A 13,626-nucleotide genomic window follows, 5' to 3' on the forward strand; every position below is an offset into this window, starting at 1 on the left:
AACCACAATCCTAATAAATAAAATATCACAATTACTGGAGGGATTTTTAATTTAAAAATGCTGTATGAAGTATATTGTCATGGCATTTTAGATTTGTGTCAAATTTATACATTGAAAAATACATCATGCTCATTACTTGGCATGAAAGGTCTTAATATTAGAAATGTACACTTCTTTGAATATAATATCCATTCTTTCACAAGTGCAGTTAGGACGCATTTGTCTCTCTAAACCCTTTATTTTAATTGACTGCTGTCTTCATGAAAGAACAGTCAATAAACTCCACTAGGACCACTCGGCTCTTGACCTCATTACAGCCTTGGTCCAAACATGGACAAAATAACTGAATTTGAGAGGTTAGCTGAGAGTGACTGTCCTTGACACTGAGGCAGCATTTGACTGAGTGTGGCAGCAAGGAGCCCTAGTAAAACTGAAATCAATGGGAATCAGGAGAAAATGGCACTGGTTGGAATCACACCTAGCACAAATAAAGATATTTGTGGTTTTTGGAGGCAAATCATCTCAGCTCTAGAACAATTGCTGCAGGTGTTCCTCAGCGTAGTATCCTAGGCCCAAACGTCTTCTACTGCTTCATCAATGACCATCCCTCCAAAATATAAGGTCAGAAATGGGGATGTTCACTGATGATACTTTTTATTTTGATGTGGGCATTGCTGGCTGTGCAAGCATTTGTTGCCCATCCCTAACTGCCCTTGAGGGGGTTCTGGTGAGCCACCTTCTTGAATCACTGCAGTCCATTTGGTGTAGGAACACCCAAAGTTCCGTTAGGAAGTAAGTTCCAGGATCTGACCCTAAAACAATGAAGGAGCGACTGTAGAGTTCCAAGTCCAGATCCAGCGAATCTTGGAGAAGAACTGGCAGGTGGTGGTGGTGTTCCCATGCATCTGCTGCCCTTGGCCATTTGCATGTTAGAGGTCATAGGTTTGGAAAGAGCTTTAGTGAGTTACTGCAGTGCATCCTGTAGATAATACACTCTGCTGCCACTGTGCTTCTGTGCTGGATCAGAGAGCCTGATTAAGATGGCGGATGGGATGCCAAACGAGCAGGATACTTTGCCTGAATCTGCTTGAGTTTCTTAAGTTCTGTTGCAGTTGTACTCATCCAGTGGCTCACCACAACCTTCTTAAGGGCAATTATGGATGGGTAATAAATGCTGGTTTTGATAGCAACGCTCACATTCATGAACGAATTAAGAAGAATATTTGTGTATAAGTTATTAAGCAGAGAACACAATCACACTACTCCAGAATTATTCTGGACATCCAACAAACACTGGCTCCTTTTCTTCACAACCATCTCCATAAACCCCTCTCCCTTGCACCCTATAACCTCATGGCCAAAAAGTGTGAGGACTTCTTTGTTACCAAGATTAAGATCATCTGCTGCTTCTTCCTCTTTCTCAGTTCTCTTGTCCTAGCCCTGAGCCCACACATATTTCTCTAGTCTCTCTCTCTCATCTCCCTCATGCTTTCACTGAATTAACGTTATCCATAACTATTTCTACTTCCTTTACCCAATTCCTACTAAACAGTCATCAAGTCAACTTCCCTGCATGGTCTCCCTGCCAGGTGACATTGTAATTGGTTCCTTCTCAGTTACTGTCCCATCTGTTTCATTACCATAATTACTCATTTCCTCGAAAAAAAAATCCTCTACCCAACTATCCTTGCAAACTAGCACTCTATCTCCAACCTCACTTCCCACTTCCAGTCCTTAAAAATATACTGTCAAATCCCAAATCTGTGCCCACCTTCCCCGCAACTCTAAGTTTTGAATCTGCCCAATCAGGTTTCTGTTTCTGCACGTGCCATAGCAGTGGTCAACATCATGAAACATATCCTCTGTTAGTCAGTTTTATCACTTTTTGTCTTTGTTGATGTTTCTACAGTCTTCCATATGGTCAACCACATTATCTTCTTACAAGCCTCTCCTGGTTCCCTGATTCAATGGGGTTGCCCTCACTTGGTTCCACTCTCACTTACCTGATCATATGCAGAGTATCTTCAGAAATTATTCCTCTTCCCAGCCCTGCACTGTTAACACTGGAATCTCCCAAGGAATCATGCTCGGCCCATTCCTCCCTCCCTCCCTCACCTATATGCTGCCCTTTGCAACATCATCCAAAGACATTGGGCAGATTCTACATAAGTGCAGACAGCACCCACTTCTACCTTTCTACCATCTTTCTCAATCAGTCCATTCCTTTGATGTTTCAGATTTCTTGCCAAAATTCATACTTAACTGAACTGCATATTTCCTCCAGTTAAACACTGGGAAGTTCCATGCCCTTTCCACTGATTCAATCCCTCTCACCAGCAACTGCTTCAGGTTGAACCAGATGGTTCACAATCTGAATGTCCTCTATGACATTGAGTAGGGTTTCCTACCCATGTCCTCTCCATCACAAGGCATGCATGCTTCCACCTCGGCAACACTGCTTGCCTCCACCCGTCTCAGCTTAACTAATGCTGAAGCCCTCATCTACACCTTTGTCACTTCCAGACTTGACTATTCCAATGCTCTCCTGGCAGCCTCCTAATCTCCACCTTCTATAAACTTCAGCTCAACCAAAAATCTGCAGTCCATAAGCTCTCTCACGTGAAGTACTGCTATCCCTGCTGGAATCCATTATTTTAATTTTAAATCCTATCTCATCTCTGCAATCTTCTCCAGATTTAGACCTCTTCCATCCCAGATTACTCCATTCCCTTGACTGATTCTTATCCTCACTCTTCTCCTTCCACCTACTTTTGACAACATATCTTAAGCTATCCAGGCTCTGGAATCCCTGTGTAAACCCATTTGCCTCTCTACTTTCCTGTACTCCTAAGACCCTTCATAAGATCCACCTCTAAGCCACCCACCCCTCTCTATATCTCCTTTTTCATTTTGACATCCATTTTGTGTCTGATTATGTCTCCAAAAGCACCTTGGGATATTTTCCTATGCTGAAGGCACTGAATAATGCAAGGTGCGGTTGCTGAAATGCATCACTTGTGAATGTAAATGCCAAACAACTTTGCTCCCTATCCCGACAAAATGAACTTCCAAACATTTTGGGCATGATATTAACTCACTCAAAACCCATTCACTTGCAGAGAGTTAAAATTGGACCCTTTTTCATAACAGCAGAGCTTCTTCAAAGTATTTACCCAGGTGATTGAGTTCCTGTAATCGTTTCAGCTTGAGCATTAAAATAACTTGGAAAAACACTTTCCTGCAGTAACTTATTCAGAAATGGTTCTGGCTCATTGATTTTCGTAGTGATGAAAATTGGCAAGTAGAACATTGGAGAAGAAATCCTGTATCTAATAATAGCTCTTAACATCTATCACACAATTCCACAATGAAACTTCACAGTATTCCTAGTCAAAATGATTTATAAATATCATTAAACAATTATGCAACAATTTTGGCTTCCTATTGAGGATGATTGCACTAAGATATTTGCTGGATTCGTTCAGTAATAGGTATAATATTGGTTTCACAAAGAAAAGGCTTGTGATGAGGTTAAAACACTAAGTATGCACCAACGCTGTAAGTTTACCATAAGCCAGCCTTTGGAACTCAATGAAATCTCATGATGAGCCACCACTTAAGCTTAGTATTTGCTAGCATTTAGACTAATCATGAATTTGTAATCTGACAAAATTCCCTACGGCCAGAAATTCTACAAGTTTAGCAGATTGAAGCTTACACATTGCTGATGTAGGCCATCAGCTTGCAATGAGTTTTCATGATTGGTCAATATAGCTTTATGCATGCCAGCTCCTAGCTCAGTTGGGCCTGGCGCTGGGAGTTCATCACAGGAAACCATACTTCAGCAGCTCACATTTTACCGTGGAAAGAATAAAAAGGAAGCAGCTGTTGTGTTTCTTTCTTTTTTTAATGATGCACACAGGCCGTCAACATTGCAGCTGAGCTAACTTAATTGATACCACATTTTCCTAACATGAACACATATCTGCAATGCCTGAACAAGGACAGGCTCCAACATGTGGGATTTGACCTTTAATTCCCAGGTCAGGTGACCCTGTATAATTGTACAGAATACCGTATAATATCTAGTACTGGAGTCCATAACCACAATAAGCTAGTATTATGACACCGCCTTTTTTAAAAAGAAAAAACTTTTATACAACTCAAGTACACAAAGTCTCTTATCTATTCTTTCTCATTCTGTTTTGATCAGTCTGTTTTGTCTTTTACTCATCTCTATATCTCTGTGGTTTTTTTCCCCATTCTTCCACTGGATGTTCTGAATGATGACAGAGATAATTTTGAAGGACAAGAAGCCTTTTCCAGCTCTGTGTCACTATCACTCCTGGGATAGTTTTCAGGACTCTCGGGCTTTGTCTGGTTATCTGTTGCTTCACTGGTGCATTCTGGTTTTTGATCTTCAGCTACACTTTCAGGGAAGGGTTATGTTTCATTTGCTTTCTGTAAGAATTTCTCGTTTCTCCTGTTCTGTTGTCCATCTGGAGTCTGCATTATGTAAGACCTTGGTTCCCCTGTGATTCCTGTGAAACAGCAGGATTCCAGATCCCTTCTTGCTGAATCCTCACTCTCTCTCCCATATTCAGGTCAGGCAGAGGTCGGGCAGAGATCAAAGTACTACTTCTGATTTTGCTGTCTCAGTTTGAGCAGGTCCTGCACACTGTAGCTCACAGTTGAAAGCTTAGTTCTTAGTCTTCTCCCCAACCGGAGCTGCGCTTGAGATGATCCAATGTCCTCCATTGGAGTATTCCTGAAATCCAACACAGCCAGGCAGCAGTCTCTTCCACCTGCCTTTGCCACCTTCAACAGGTGTTTTAAGGTCTGCATGGTACGTTCCACCATTCTGTTGGATTGTGGATATTTGGGACTTGGTGTAGTTTGGCAAAACTTCCAGTCCTGTGCAAATTTGCGAAACTCAGTGCCTGAGAATTGTGGACCGTTATCTTAGATGAGCACTTCAGGTATGCTGTGACGAGCAAAAATTGATTTTGAATGATTACAGTGCTGCTCTTACTATCATTTCCCAGCAGCACAGACTCAAAAATCTTTGAGTGGTAATCTACTGCTCATAGGTACTCAATGTTGTCAAATGTGAACAAGTCCTCTCCAATTTTCTGCCAGGGCCTCTATGGAACACTGTGTGGTTGAAGTGGTTCTTTTTGTTATGATTTACTGTACTTTTGGCACAGTGCACACACATTCACTATTTCACTAATTTTCCCCCCATTCTAGGCCGATGCATTATATCTTAAGCTCATCTCCTGCATGTTTCTATGCCGAGGTGACTTTCATGTATGCTCTGCAGCATTTCTTTCCTCAGTGTTGCATGAATTATGATCTTTTCTCCCTTGAAAAGTATTCCTTGTGAAAGTTCCAGTACTCTTGTACAGCAGATGGGCCTCCACTACTATGTGTGGGCTTGCACAATCTGCTGCAGTTTTCTCAGGGTGGTGTCGTTTTTGGTCGCTTCCCTGATCTTATCCACTTGGTTATAGTCACAGATAAGTTCTTTGTCAGCATGTGAACCTGTGCTTCCATTTCTTTATCCTCTTCCTCCGTGATGGGTAGATACATACGTGACAGAGTCTCTGCGTTGTACACTTCCTTGCCCGGTTTGTATTTAACTCTGACCTGGTACTTCTACAGATACATTAGTAATCTTTGGATTCTAGGTGGTGCACAGTTCAGGGGCTTTTTAAGTATAGCTTCCAAATGATCAGACTCTACCTCTATATCTCTGCCATAGACAAACTGGTGGAAGCGTTCTAGGCGAAACACAATTGCTAGCATTTCTTTCTCTATTTAGGCATAGTGCTACTGTGTTTCTGTCATTGCCTTAGAAGCATATGCCACTGGTGCCTCATTTTATAAGAGGACAGCTCCCAGGCCAGTCTTTGAAGTGTCCACTGAGATCTGAGATCTTGACTGACTGACTGTATCTTAATACTTTAACACTGGTACCTGGTCAGTGCTCTCTTCAGACTGGTCAAGGCTTCCCGGTGATTTTGTTCCCAGTGCCATTCCACATCATTTTGTAGAAGCTCTTTGAGAGGTGCTGTCAGGTCTGACATGTTCGGAATGAATTTCCCAAGATAGGTCACCATTCCCAAAAACCTCTCCAAGTCTTTCTTACACTTTTGGGGTGGCATGTTCATGACTGCTTCGATTTTACTCTGGTCCAGCTTCAGCCCCTCACTTGTTAGGCATGTCCCAAGCACCTGATTTAATGAAAACCTATTTTGCACTTTTCCTCCTTCAACTTGAGGCTCCTTTTCTCTAGCTCTGGCCAGCACCTGCCTCAGTCTGTGGTTGTGCTCTTCTCATGAGGCTCCCTCGACCAGCACATTGTTGATATAGGTTCCCACACTCTCTAACCCATCAAACAGCTGCTTCACTTCCATGGAACACCTCTGGAGCTGAATTAATACCAAAAGATAAGCATAAAAATCTGTATCACCTATATGGTGCATTGAAGGTGCAGCAGTAGGAGCTGCGTTTATCCAGCTTGACCAGCCAGAAGCCTGAACTCACATCCAAGGCTGAATAGTATTTTACATCAGCTAGTTACACATGATCTCCTCTACTGAGGGCAGCTGGTAATGCTGTCTTTGTGTCGCCTGGTTTAGGTCTCTGGGATCCAGACAGGCTCGCAGATTCCCATCTGATTTTCTTGATGATGTGAAGTTTGTCCATTCTGTCTAACGCCGCTTTCATTTCATCTCTCAGCATTACTGGTATTTTCCTGGGTGGGTGTATTTTGGGTGTCACAGTTTTGTCAATCCTGATGGTGTGTTCTCCTTTTAGGCAGCCATTTCCCTGGAACACATCTTTATACTCGCTCAGGATGTCATCAGTGGTGATAGTCATTATTCTCTTGATTAGCTTCAGATTTTCACAAACTCTGATTCCAAGAATGTGTTTTGCATCAGTTTTCACCACCATGAATGGAAGTGCTTGAGACTGTTTTTTGTAGTTACTTTAAGTGTGCTCTTGCCTTCTTACTGCAATTTTTTTCACCTGTATAACTGGACAGCTTCACTTTTGTTTTAGTTAGCTGTTTTTCTTTGCTTATCTTACAATACAGGCTTATGGGAATGATATTTGCTTGTGCACATGTGTCAAGCTTGAAATTCACCATCATGTTGGCAATTTTTAAATCAACCTGTCATTTGCCTTCTTTGGAATTTGTTGTTACTGCACCAACGAAAAGTTTCAGTGTCTGTGTCATCATCGGCAATCGTGCACTTTCTTCGATTTTGTTATGACTGATGCAGTTGGTAAAATGGAGTTATTTAAAAATCCCAGAGGGAAACTTTAAACAACTGTCATAACCAATAATTTTAAGCATTATGTTTGTCATGCAACTCTAAATTCAGGAATCAGACCGCTAGTTCTTGAAGTTTTACATTAAACTAAATGAAACATTTTATTAATTACACAGGTTAAAATATATACACATAGATACACATTACTACTATCATAACTTTTAACAAATTCCCAAACTAATCTCCATTAAGGCAACAGCTACCCATAGACTTGATCAAACACCAGGCAAAGTATTTTCATCTTATGAATTCAAAATGAGGTTCCTTTCACTGTAGAGCCAGTTGGAGGCTTGCCGCTGCATTTTGATCTTACATTGCCTCTGCCTGCACACCCATAAACTACTGAAGTTATACCTACCAGTCCCATCGCATGTTAATTCTCATTGTATCAACAATCTCTTTGAACTTTACCTTTTAACAATGAAACGCCATTCACTGCACCAATTTTATTAGTAATATAAACATATTGCTTGGTGGTTGTTAGAAAGGCGTCAAGTTTTCACCCCCACTTCTTGAATGCTCTATTCAAAAAATGCAAATGCACGCTATCTCCATTACATATCAAAACTAGTACATATCAAAGCACCTAGGCTAGCTGGCTTTAATCCAATTAAGACATAAACAATGACTAAATCTCTATTTTGAAAGAAAAATATTTTCCAAAATATTATATACATTAATAGCTTCATGACAACTTACGCATCTTAGCGAAGTGATTTAGCTTATCACAGTTTTTACACTGCTTTCCACAGACTGGACAACTAATTGGTAAATGCTCTGTTCCGCATCAGCTACATTTAAATGTTTTAATAGCAGTTTTTTTTATCTTCAGGCTATCTATTTGTTCTTACCCAGGACTATTTCCGTTTAACTGCATCTAACTGCTTGACCGTGTGCGGCTTATCATCTCCTGTCATTTGTTTAATCTGGCATTTGTTGTCTCTGCCGCTCTGCAGATATTTATTGCTTTCTCCAGCATGAGATCAACTTCGCTAAAAGGCCGCTCTCTCAGAATAATTTGCGGCATCACAAATGATTCACCATCTTGGATGAGTGATTCTTCAAGCTCTCCAAATTCACACGACTTAGCTCATTTTCTCAGCTCAGTTACGTACTGACTAATGTTGTTACTACCTTGCATGCACGTAAAAAAATTGGTATCTTTCATACATGATGTTTTTCTTCGGACTGCAGTAGGCTTCGAATTTTTCCATTATTTCTTTCAAGTCATTTCATTTTTCATCACTTTCAAATGTGAATGTGTTATAGATTTCTAGGGCTTCTTCCCCTGCTATGTGAAGAAAGATGGAAGAATGTACTCGAGGGTCTTTTTTTTAATCACTGCTCGTTGCTGTGAGTTACAGCTTGAATCGCTGCCGGAGTCTCCTCCTGTTTTCGGGGAGATTGCCCTCCAAACTGAGCGCTGTCGGTGGTTTCAAAATCCCCATTGCTGTGTTTAGTTTACTTCTGACACCATGTCTTGTTTTTTGTTTCAATGATGCATACAGGCTGTCGACATTGTAGCTGAGCTAACTTTATTGCTAACACATTTTCCTGATGTGAACACATCTGCGGTGTCTGAACTCTATCAAGACAGGCTCCAACATGTGATGTCTGACCTTCAACCCCCAGGTCAGGTGGCCCCGTATAGAATACAAAGTACCGTATAGTATTTAACACTGGAGTCCACTACCTAAATCAGCTATTATTATGACAACAGCAGCTTAAAAGGCAAGTGGCCACATATATGGAGGTAAATGTGGAAAGCCTTTATATAAGTTGTACTGATGAACACAAAGAAAAGGTTTTTATAAAGTGTTGCAATGGGGCAAAGCATTCACTGGCAAAAAAAAAGCTAGACAAAATGTTTGTGAAAATAGGAAATGAGTGCCCATGAACAACAAGTATAAGGCCTGCCCTGGAAAATGCTGCAGCATCGTTGGTAAGAGATGGACTCGAACCTCCGAGCTCCAGGGCAGTGTATTTTGGGGGTACCTCAAAAGATGCTTGGGGAGCACCGCTACCCCCCCTGCTCCCCCACCCATTGGAAGTTCCCTGATTAGGTTTACGAGGCAAGCTTTCCCTGAGCAATTGTCCTGCACTGAGAACCATCCAAAAATACAATTTAAATTGCAAACTTCGGATGGTTCCAACTGTATTACATCAATACTTACCCAGAAAAAGTTAGAAAAATTAAAACCACTTCTATGCTTCTGGGTAACTACTGCACAAACTTGTCCAAACCCCCACGGGACTCCACCAACAGCACCTGAACCCCAGGGAACTCCCACCCCCCACACTGACTATTACCGCCCACAGAACCCCCACCTCTCAACTACCTTTTCATAGGAATGCCACCACCCCCCGCCATGGAACTCCCTCTATCCCCTGACTACACTCCCCACAGGACTCTTCCCCCCCGCAACATCCATATGGACTCTGCCCCACCACGGTAAAGGCCCAACTATCCCCCACCCCCTCCCCGGCCAGGTCTGACTCGAGCCTAGCCCCTGCCAAGGCCCCAGGCCTATGATCTGGTCTTGATTCTGTGCTCATTAGCCATAAGACCTGGGAACAAGTGCACAAGAAAATGGAAAACATTAACAAAGGCTACCAAACAGCAGCACTTGCCAAACAGCACATGGTCCAAGTACGTAACTCAACAAAAATACTGTAGTACATTGATTTCCAGCCCCCTGTACTTTGGGAAATGGAGCACTCTAGTCACATTTTGCAGTTAGATCAAGCTCTTGGTACTCATAAGTAACAAAAAAGATGAAACAGTTGACAATGTTATTGCAGCATAAAGGGTCCTGCATGTACACTTTTACATGGACAGTTTCTATTATAAATGTAGGGAAAAGAATTTATAATGAAAATGAACACAGAGCAAAGATTTTTAATATTCTACAGATAGTTAATGTGACTAAATCAAAATATGCAAACTTAATAACTATAGTAGCTATATTACACAAGTATTTTAATCGGATTGCTGTAGAAATTAATATGTTCTTACATTATCTCTCCTCTTCCCTTGTGATTCATATTCTAGGGGTGTGGAACACTGGTTAATGTTTCTCAAACTCCTCATGAATTGCCAGGTTTAATGGGGGGAAAAAGACAAAGGATTCCAGGCAGTAAAACTACCTTAACATTCAGTAAAACTATCTCCTGAGGAGCAATCCACTGTCAAGAGCTTAAAACAGAAAACGTACTGCACAGAAGGAAACCAATCAGCTCATAACATCTGTGCCCGCCAAAAAAAGCTATCCAGTCTAATGCAACATTCCAGCTCTTAGTGGCAACCCTGTATGTTACAGCACTTCAAGCATTTTTTAAATGCAATAAGAGTTTCTGCTTCTATCAGCCTTTCAGGTAGTAAGTCTCAGACCCTCAATCACAAGGGTAAAAAAAAATTTTCTTTGACTCTTCTCAAATTCTACTATACCTCCTGGTGATTGACCTCTCTGCTAGGGGAAATAGGTCCTTTCTATCTACCCTTTCTAGACCCCTCATAATTTTATACAAGGGCAATTAGGGATGGGCAATAAATGCTGGTCTGGCCAGCAACGTCCACATCCCATGATTAAATTTAAAAAAAATCTCAATTAAATCTCTCCTCAGCCTCCTCTGTTCCAAAGTAAACACTCCCACCCTATCCAGCCTTTCCTCATGGTTAAAACTTCCAGTCCAGGTAACAGCCTTCTAATCTGCTCTATGCCCCCTCTAGAGTAAGCACATCTTTCCTTTAGGATGTAGTGACCAGAACTGTATGCAGCACTCTGGCTGTGGCCTAACTAGTTTTTTTTATACATTTCTAGCATTATCTCCCTGCTCTTATACTCAATGCCTTGACAAATAAAGTATCCCATGTGCCTTCTCAACGACCTTATCTGTTGCATGTTGGTCGTGAGAGGCCAATGGAACGGTTGCAGAGACATAGGTATGTCTGAACAATAACTGGTTTATTGGATAACGTGACTATTTACAGATATACAAGACTACAGGTGTTCCTCAATCTAAGACTCCTTCTAGACTCCTAGTCATGTGACTCTCCCTTACATCATCATGAGGGAGCTACTGTTTCTCCAGCCCTCACATTAACCCTATCAGCCCTGAATACCTTAATACCACATTATGCACCTGTCAAGCTACCTTCAGGGATATGATAAACATGCACTCCAAGGCCCCTCTGCTCCTCTGTAGTTCTCTGTATCCTACCATTTATTGTGTATTCTCTGGTCTTGTTGCACTGCCCAAAATGCATTACCTCACACCAGTCAAGATTGAATTCCATTTGCCTCTTTCCCACCCACCTAACCAGTCAATTGATATCTTCCTGCAGTTTACAGCTTTCTTCCTTACTATTTACCACATGGTCAATTTTTATATCATCTGCAAATTTCATAATCATGCTCAAACATTTAAGTCTAAGTCATTGATATATCATTGAGAGGGGTAGCAGTGTCATATTGTCACTGGACTAGGTATCCAGGGACCCAGTGTAATGCTCTGGGGACGCTGGTATTTGCAACAACCTTCAGCCAGAGTGCCAAGTGCAAGATCCATTTCGGCTTCCTCTGGAGGTTCCCACCATCACAGATGCCAGATGCCAGTCTTCAGCCAATTCAATTCACTCCACGTGAAATCGAGAAATGGCTGAAGGCACTGGATACTGCAGAGGCTATGGTCCCTGAAAATATTCCAGCAATAGTACTGAAGACTTGTGCTCCACCCCTAGCCAAGCTATTCCAGTACAGCGACAACACTAGCATCTACGCAGTTATGTGGAAAATTGCCAAGTATGTCCCATCCACAAAAAACAGGACAAATCCAACTCAGCCAATTATCACCCCATCAGTCTACTCTCAATCATCAGTAAAGTAGTGGAAGGGGTCATCAACAGTGCTATCAAGTGGCACTTGCTTAGCATTAATCTGTTCACCGATGCCCAGTTTGGGTTCCAACCAACACCTACCAAGGACCAACCAATACCCATCGAGGACTGACCTGCCCCCTTGGCATCCATCCACTCCTGAGGTCCAACTCCCCTCCACCTCACCTCTCCCCCTGCCCAAAATGAGGACCGCGCCCCCCCCACAAAGGGCTGACCCTACACCGAAGGTCCGGCAAAGCTGCCACACCTCCTCCTCCAAGGACCAAGCACTCACTCCACAATAAAAACCCCCAAGGGTTGACCCAGCAGTTCTCCCACCCCCCTCCGAGGTCTGATACACCCATCGTAGTCCGAACCGCCCCTTCCCCAACCCCCCTTCCCCAGGGTCCAACCCTCCTCTATAACACTCCACCCCACTCTTGAGGTCTGACACCTTGCTCCGAGGTCCAAGCCTCCCACCCCAAGATTCCCCCCCACCCCGAGAGAAGTAAAATCATTAGAGGCCACGGCCACACAGATCTCATATTTTAAAGATGTGCTATATTACATTTGCAAACAATGTATGTGGACTTATATAGTTCAAACAATTTCTCCATTAATTGATTGCTGATGCTGCTCAGCACTTTTCTGACAGATTGAAATAATATTCTTATTGCCACTCTCCAGAACTCCATAAAATCAATTATCTCTGAGTCTGTTATATTACTGATGAGGATATGCTGGAAGATTTCATCAGTAAAGCATTACAGTATGCCTGTAAGTGTACTAAATATACTTTTCTGAGCACCGATTTCTCAGAAACTGGGAGGCATCAAGGCACTTACTCTTGTATAACCTGCTTAATCCTATAGTATCAAGTGCTTCCTGGTTCGACTGTGATGAGACAGAGATAATTAACCATAGATCATCAAGAACCAGAGGCATCTCTCGCCATTAGGGAGAGAGACAATTGGTTCTATGCAGCTTGAGGGGGAACCATTCCACAAGCATGGGGCATGGCAAGGAGGCAGGCCTCCATGAACTAGCACAGCCAGCACAGGGATTGAACCTGAATCATTGGTATCATTCTGCATCGCAGTGTAGCCATCTAACCAACTGAGCTAACTGACCTTCCATGGAGACCTATTGTCAAACATCCATAAAGATAAGGGACATTCATGTATTGCAATGATAGAGTCTAATATACATAATCCTTTTGCAATATTCTATTTACCCGAACCATTTTTTTCAAAAAAACACTGCTGCACTTCTACAGGAACACACAAAATTGACATTACATAATTTCAACTGGATCTTCCATTGTACGCAGCATTTATTTTAAAAAAGATTCTTTTCTTGGAAAAACAGAAAATAACAGAAGCTAGCAAGGCCATGAAAACAGATAAA

At 42.0% G+C, this 13,626-nt stretch overlaps 1 protein-coding gene across 1 annotated transcript in view; it reads right to left on the reverse strand.

Annotated features, from left to right (window-relative positions):
• LOC121269216 (chloride channel protein 2-like) overlaps positions 1–13,626 on the reverse strand; it is a 611,614-nt gene that overhangs the window by 284,368 nt on the left and 313,620 nt on the right. The window lies entirely within an intron of this gene.

This window comes from Carcharodon carcharias, chromosome 2 (assembly GCF_017639515.1).
Source record: "Carcharodon carcharias isolate sCarCar2 chromosome 2, sCarCar2.pri, whole genome shotgun sequence".
NCBI lineage: Eukaryota > Metazoa > Chordata > Chondrichthyes > Lamniformes > Lamnidae > Carcharodon > Carcharodon carcharias.